Source organism: Columba livia, chromosome 5, assembly GCF_036013475.1.
Source record: "Columba livia isolate bColLiv1 breed racing homer chromosome 5, bColLiv1.pat.W.v2, whole genome shotgun sequence".
NCBI lineage: Eukaryota > Metazoa > Chordata > Aves > Columbiformes > Columbidae > Columba > Columba livia.
The window spans coordinates 47,845,870-47,853,785 of record NC_088606.1 but is presented as its reverse complement, the minus strand read 5'-3'; the positions used below and the strand labels follow the sequence as shown (position 1 = coordinate 47,853,785).

Genomic DNA, 7,916 nt, shown 5'->3' with positions numbered 1-7,916 from the left:
GAGGAGAGGGGACTGAAGGAAGACCTCATCATGGTCTACAGCTTCCTCACAAGGGGAGAAGAAAGGGCAGGCCTTATTCTCTTCTCTCTGGTGACCAACAACAGAACCCAAGGAAATGGCAAGAAGATGTGCCAGGGGAGGTTCAGGTTGGACATTAGGAAAAGTTCTTCACCCAGAGGGTGGTGGAGCACTGGAACAGGCTCCCCAGGGAGGCAGTCGTGGCCCCAAGCGTGACAGTGTTCAAGAAGTGATAGTACAATGCCCTCAGACACATGGTGTCAATGTTGTAGTTGTCATATGCTGGGAGAGTAGCTGGACTCCTTGACCCTTGTGGGTCCCTTCCAGTTCAGGGGTGATTCTCTGATTCTAGGGTATTTTGGAAGTGGTTTGTTGCAAATAATGCTGTTTTAAAGGTGCAAACTGCAATTGCAGTGTGTGGAGAGTAGGGGCACATGTTCCTGAAGAGGCTGTAGGAACACTGCCAGATGGCTGGCACCAACATTTTTTGCTTTATGCAATTGGGAAAGGAAAGGGAAGAAGTTGGGAGAGAAGAGGGAGAAATGTCATTTTGGCCCTGAGCATATAGGTAGCCCAAACTGACACAGGGAACTATAGAGAGATGAGAGTGACCTGGCCTCCTTTTATGCTCGCATTTGAAAAATGAGCTCAAGATAGTGCTTTGAAGGGTGACTTGGTAATAGTATTAAAAAAGAAAAGAAAGAAAGAAAAAAAAAGAAGTCTCCACTTCGTTTTATTGATATCAGTATCAAGAATGAGATGACTAACATGTTGGGGAAAGAGTGGTTTGAAATTATTTTTGAATTATTTTTGCATTTTTGTTTTTCCTTTGAAAATGTAGGTGAAGTTAATTATGGAATGACAGCGGCATATGATCTGAAGTGGGTGCTTTTATTTCCTTTCCTGCTTTTAAAATAGCTGTGCTCTTATCTCTGCTTTGAGGAAGGGAGTGCAGGGGAGGGGGTGGGAGGGAGAGCACCCTGGTGCTCTTGTAGCCTGGGGGTCGCCAGATGAATGAAGTGTCTTGTGAGATCCGAGGCCTTTAAAGACTGCCAGTAAAGACTTAGTAAGACTTCAGGAGCTAATTTCCCATTGTGCTGATGACAAAAAGAAGTAAAAAAGCCAGGATCTGCAAAAGACAAGTGAATAACATAAAAAAATTAATGAGCTTAATTACTTTAATACTGTCCAAAATATATTCTCTTTAAATGAAAGTGGAAGCAGACAAGAATTTGGAGCTGTGGTGGGTGTTTTCCTTAATCCCCACTGACAGCCTCAGTCACACAAACACTGACATTAACTCTTACCTTCATTAATCACTCCTGAGTTGCCACTATTAATTGTTATTAAGAGCCTACCACTATGCTGATAGCATTTTTGTATTAATCTGACAAAGTAAGCAGAGGAGCTCTGTTTACAGCATAGAGAAGCACTTGCACACAGGAAGATGGGCTTTAAGTGCGTGCTTCAAGCTGTAAGAGAAAGGCATGATGTGGTATTGGGGCAGGGGATGGAATATAAAATCCAAGGAGGACAAGGCCCTGGCTGGGGAAGAAGAGGGAGGCAGGAAGCTGGAGAGCTGATAGCATTGCTGCACACTAATCACATCAAGGCAGAAATTGCCTTCAACCTTGTTTTTTTGCTGGGGGTGTGCATATGTCACGTGTGTGGTGAGATCCCAGCTAGCTTGTGAGCTGAAATCAATATTGCTGTGTCACGGTGGGCCCCCATTAAGCTGTTGGGTAATGAGGCTTATAACCCCCATGCAGAGGTTAATACTGCTAGGGTTAGGGTTAGGTTTTCTACTTTTGAAGAAACAGGCACTTATTTCAGTGGAAGCAGAGTCTCATGTGAGCTTCTGCAATTACCTGTAGCCAGTGGTTCATCTCATGTCTTGCTGAGCTGTGCTGAGTGGACTTTTGATGGTGGTTGTTCTACTTCTGAAGTGAGAGAGCTTTTAAGGAATTAACCATTCCGAGGGTTTTTATTTTTTAGGTCACTGAGGCCTGGTCCATGTGAGAGAAGATTACAAGACATGCTCAAGCTTTGGGCTTTGCGCTCCTCCAGTGACTGGGGATGGTAGCTGAGCCTGCACAGCAGCCCCAGAAGTAAATCTGTCTGAAATCTCTTAAATATTATTATGTGATCCAAGCAACCCCTTAAACAGAAGAAGGAGGGATAAAAATATGAAATATCATCTGGAAATGAGCTTGTACTGTACTCTTTGGAGAGTGTCTGACTTTACACTGTCAGCCAAGCAGGGGTCTACAAAGGATCCCTGAGGCTATGTGGGGCTTTCCCCCATCACTCTTGGCTACTAGAAAAATGCCACTGGGTCTGTCTGTCCTCATCTCTATTCAATCTGGAAGTGATGCCCTGAAGGATGCCCTGAAGAATTTCTTGTTTTATTTGAGCCTGTTAGATCTCTTCTGTCAGCTTCATATTATGTGTCCCAAAGGTGAAGGTCTGGTGTTCCTGTGCTTGCTCAGTCTGAGGACTGCCTTCTGACTTTTCAGCTTAGCATTGTTGCTAGATAGGCCAAAAGACCTACTAGGCCATGCAGCCTACTAGAAAGTTAATATTAGACTAATAACAGATGAGATGCCTAGCAGTAATTAACTTCCAGTTGTAGAACAAAACCTATCCTGGAATTGAGAAGTCAGCCATGGACAGTTGACTATGTAGTGATCATTGACAAATTTTGTGGACATGCTTAACCTAAAGTAAACTTTGCTCATTATAATATCATTTTAATACAAAACCACACCTCCTTGTCGAAGACTACCCACCTCCAGGAGACGACTGCTACTTACTGAGCATGCATAGTAGGACTAGTATTATATAACTTGTATGCAAATATTGTAGCCAGTCAACCCTACAGGACTGCCCTGAGGAGTGTATATACTGATAGGATTTTATATAAATGACTGAGACTTTTGTATTCCTGGTATGTTAGTTTGAGCTAGCATCCAAACTTGTACAACTCCGTAATATAATCAGTATCTCATCTCTGTGTGCAGAATTTGGCTCATTTGCGCACCTGTCAGGTAAAGAACCCTGTTTTAGGGACAACAACATGACTGCTTTGTGATGCCCTGCCCATGGAAAGTAATTTAAGCAATTAAAGGCCATCTCTGGACTTTTCTGGGATATTTTCACAACCCAGTATCTGTCAGTGATTCCTACTGCAATTTGGGCTGAGGTCAACTTGTATGGGCTTTGTACCCTCTGGAATGATGAGTTTTAGAATCACAGAATCATTTAGGTTAGTTTTGTGGTTTAACCCCAGCTGGCAATTAAGTACCACGTAGCTGCTTGCTCACCCCACTCCCTGGTGAGATGGAGGAGAGAATTGGAAGGGTAAAAGCGAGATAACGCATGTGTTGAAACAAAGACAGTTTAATAAGTAAAGCAAAAGTCACGTGCGCAAGCAAAGCAAAACAAGGGATTAATTCATTCCTTCCCATTGACAGGCAAGTGTTCACCATCTCCAGAAAAGCGGGGATCCATCATGCATAACAGTTACTTGGGAAGACAAAACACCATCATTCTGAATGTCCCTCCCTTCCTCCTTCGTCCCCCAGATTTATATACTGAGTATGACATCATGTGGTCTGGAATATCCCTTTGGTCATTTCGGGGTCAGCTGTCCCAGATGAGTCTCCTCCCAGCCCTTTGTGCAAGCCCAGCCTACTCATTGCTGGGGTGGTGTGAGAAGCAGAAAAGTCCTTGACTCTGTGTAAGCACTGCTCAGCAATAGCTAAAACATCCCTGTATTATCAACACTGTTTTCGGCACAAATCCCAACCATAGCCCCATATTAGCTACTCTGAAGAAAACTAACTCTGTTGCAGCACAGTTGGAAAAGACCCTTAAGGTCATTGAGTCCAGCCATAAACCTAACACTCTACCACTAAACCATGTCCCTAAGCACCACATCTACATGTCTTTTAAGTATCTCCAGGGGTGATGACTCCATCACTTCCCTGGGCAGCCTGTTCCAATGCTAGATAACCTTTTAGTGAAGGAATTTTTCCTGATATCTAATCTAAAGCTCCCCTGGCACAAGCTGAGGCCATTTCCTCTTGTCCTATCATCTGTTATTTGGGAAAAGAGGCCAACACCTACCTTGCTACAACCTTTCTACAACCAGTTGTAGAAAGTGATAAGATCTCCTCTCAGCCTCCTTTTCTCCAAGGTAAAAAGCCCCAGTTCCCTCAGCTGCTCTTCATAAGACTTGTGCTCCTGACCCTTCACTACACAGTATGTGAGGTGTGGCCTCACTGCTGCTATGTACAGTTCCCTAGTCCTGCTGGCCATACTATTTCTGATACTATTTCTGATAGTTTGTCCCAAAGCTCAGCAGCATGGATCAGGTCTGGCTGCACTGCCATGGCTTGACCAGCTGCTTGGATCTCCACTCACTGTCTTTAGGCAGCCAGTGGGAAGAGGCAAGTAAGTGTCACTCTTTTGAGGCGGTAGGTTGGAGAAGTCTCTCCCTAGCAGTACACTGGCAATAGTGTGGTTTCACAAGGCATCCCCAGCAACTGAGGCACCACTTATCTGTGTCTAATGCAGTCATATTTTCAGTCAGCAGCCCATGCAGACAGTATACTTCTCTGTAAGCAGGACCCTGGATTCAGGCAGACTAGGAGCGCATTAAATATGATGTGTTTGTGTTTTTCCAAGTGTCTAGTTTTGTACAGTCAGAAGTTATAGCTTTGGCTGTAGTCTTGTGACTTCAGGAGTCACAATTTAAGGAAGAACCTTTCAAATACAGGTTCGAAACCAATAAAACATCTGGAATTGTTACTGCAGAGTTAATGGCCCGGTGAAGATACAAATCACTGTGTGATTCTTCATGCTTCTAGTCTGCCTGACCTCTAGTTTCCCCCTGCAGCCAAGTTAACCTCATCACCCAAATATCAAATGCAATGCAATGTAATCAAATGCAATGCAAAGTAGTAGTCTTCCTTCTCTGTCTGGGCTTATTTTTCATCCTGTGCTACAAAACAAGGTGGGCATGCAGATATGAAGTTGAATTCATTGCCCCACTCTGGTTCAACAAGAAATTACTCAGATTTTTTCTTAGATTGATGCATTGCCATTGTGTACTAACAATCTTGCACTCCCTGGCAGAGACATGAAAAATGATCCTTTGTCTTCCATGTGGCACTGTCACTGTGGGTGACAAAATGCTCACCTTTTTACGCCCACTTATTTTATGGCATTGTGCATTTTTCTAAATAAGCTGTGTGGCAGCCCTTTCATTAATAAAATGTGTTACTAGCCTATGAACTGCTAACCCAGAGCAATCTCTGTTAGATGTGACCCCACTGAAGGCAGCGTGAAGAAGCTGGTGGTTCTGGGTGGACTGGGATTGTGTCCAGTAACAGCACACTTCTTTGCTGAGAGCTATGCAGTTAGATAAATAAGTGAACCCATCAAGATTTAGCCTGATTATTTAGAAAACTATCTTTGAAATGCATGAAGCATTTAGTCCTATTTAGTGTGCAAGTAAACCAGTGATTCTCAGTTAAAGGTAAAAGAGAAGGGGAAAGCGTCAAGAAATTGGCACTGGGGTGCTTTTAGACAAGCTTCTGAAAAATGCCAGAGTGCAGTGCTTAATCATTTTCCAACTGAATAGTAGTTCCAAGGCTTTTAATTTCTGAATGTTGAATGCCCTCCTAAATACACCCTGCCCCTCAAGTGAGACTGCTAACAAAACAAACAGATGGTATTTGAATAGAGTAAAAAGACATAATAAAAATGTGCTTTGAAATAGCCAGGCAGAGCAAATTACAGGGGAAACCAGGGAAAAGAAAGTGATGGAAAACTGAGAACAAACTTTCATGGTATTCATGTTATTAACCAAATGGCATGGGTTGTGAGTAGAAAGGTGCTTAATTATCTTCCATAATCTGATAGTAAAAAAAAAAAAAGCAAAACACATTTTCTATCCTGATAATATTGGGGTGATGGATAGGGAAATGTAGTTTTGATCAAGCATAGGCATGTCAAGTCGCATGCATCTGTCTGTGTCTGTGCATCTCACTGCTCTCTCCAGGGCTGTGTGTGTCAGCAATGACACTTGTTTGTTTCCTATTTTAAGCAATGCCTAGGAAAAACAAAACAAAACAAAACAAACAAACAAAAAACCCACACCAAACCAAAACCAAACTAAACCAAACCAAAACAAACCCCAACTTTTTTTGTTTGACTCTTTTCCAGATTAATGCAATTTGAAATTCTGTGCCAAAGTCTGGAACGTGTGAGGCAAAAGTTGAAACTGTGACCCTCTGAATCATGGAATCATAGAATAATTTGGGTTGGAAGGGACCTTCAGAGCATCTAGTCTAATCCCCTTGCAATGAGCAGGAACATCTTCAGCTAGATCAGGTTGCTCAGAGCCCCATCCAGGTTGATCTTAAATGTCTCCAGGAATGGGGCATCTACCACCTCTCTGTTCTAGTATTTTACCACCCTCATTGTAAAAAATTTGTTCCTCATGTGTGGTCTGAATCTTCTCTCCTTTAGTTTAAAACCCCTTATCCTATCGCAACTGGCCCCGCTAAAAAGTCTGTCCCCATCTTTCTTATAGACCCCTTTCAAGGGGCCTATAATATTGAATATTAGACTGTATTTTGTCAAGCTGAGTATCTTCCTCCCCAGTCAGGAAGGGGACTGGGAAAGGATGGCCCTTGGGCTGGCTGCCTCATCACTCCCCTCATTCTACTCCCTCTGCCCCATCTCTGGGCCACCTTGTGCTCTGTGATGGCAGGATGGCTGATGCTGCTAGTTGGCCTTTCAGTGGTACTTTTGCTCTGGGGACTGCAGACTGCTTTACAAATAATATGCCTTAAGCTTTATAAGCTGCTGTGAGGAGACAGAATGACAGAAATAAATAATATACTTACTTCCGGTCCAAAGTAAAAATAGGTAGTGAAGTCTGCCCCATGACTGCAACCTAAGGAAAAACTCTAAACTGATTTTGTTGCTGTTCTTCCCAAGGCTTCTGCTGCTGGAGCAATGGCGTGTCTCTCCTTTAAGCCTGCTTTCCATGTCCTAGTTTCTTGCAGCCTGCTTTGCTTGCCCCTACCATGGCACTGGAAGCAGTTACCTAGGTGTTGGCCACTTAGGGAAGTTAACAAGTGATTCATTTAAACTCAGATTCTTCCTCAGGGTGGGAAGAAGGGAGATTACACCTCTGTCTCAGGCCCAGCTACCAAAGCTGGGAGGAAAGGAATGAGTTTTAGAAGAACACTTATCTATAGACCCCCTCCCTCATCTGCATTTGACAACATGAAGCTAACAAGCCAATTAAAATCCAAGACATGCACATCTCCAAAGCTTTGGTATCTGTGTCTGACATTCTGATACTTCCAGTAAAAATTAATTGTGCTCTTCTGTTGGCCAAAGTCTCCACAGCAGCCTCATTAACACAGAGCCAAGTGTTTCTCTCTTTCAGCTTGCTGAACTAGAAATCAGTTTTGTTTGTGTGGTTTTTGTCTGCTGTGAACAAAATGGTTCAATTTCTGCTGTGCCTGTGATTGCACCCTGAAAGGAGGAGGAAGGCAAAGCAGCCATCAGTCTCTCCATAATCATCAAATGATAATTTTTCAGCCTTCAAGCATCATCTTACACCTCCTCTTGCTGTATGGCAAGTTCCCTGGTTCCCTCCTGCACCTGTGTCTGATCTTTAAAATTGTTATGATCACATCTCTGATAGCAGAAACAAGTAGGAGCTGAGTGCCCTGATGGCCCAGCTTGCTGCTACTAAGTTTTGTGCCAAAACAACCATAGCACCTGCTCAGTCTCTGAGAGATACTTTAGTGTCACTTGGTGCTTTTTACTAGGTTTAGTTAATAATAAACATGTAACATAAGCAAGAGCAGATT

General features: G+C 43.2%; 1 long non-coding RNA gene across 1 annotated transcript; it reads right to left on the bottom strand.

Annotated features, from left to right (window-relative positions):
- Positions 1–734: 734 nt before the first annotated feature.
- On the bottom strand, positions 735–7,210 carry LOC135579597 (uncharacterized). Its single transcript, XR_010473040.1, has 2 exons — positions 6,936–7,210; positions 735–1,147 (listed from the first exon to the last, which is right to left on the bottom strand). It is a non-coding gene; the product is annotated as an uncharacterized LOC135579597 (long non-coding RNA).
- Positions 7,211–7,916: the final 706 nt, after the last annotated feature.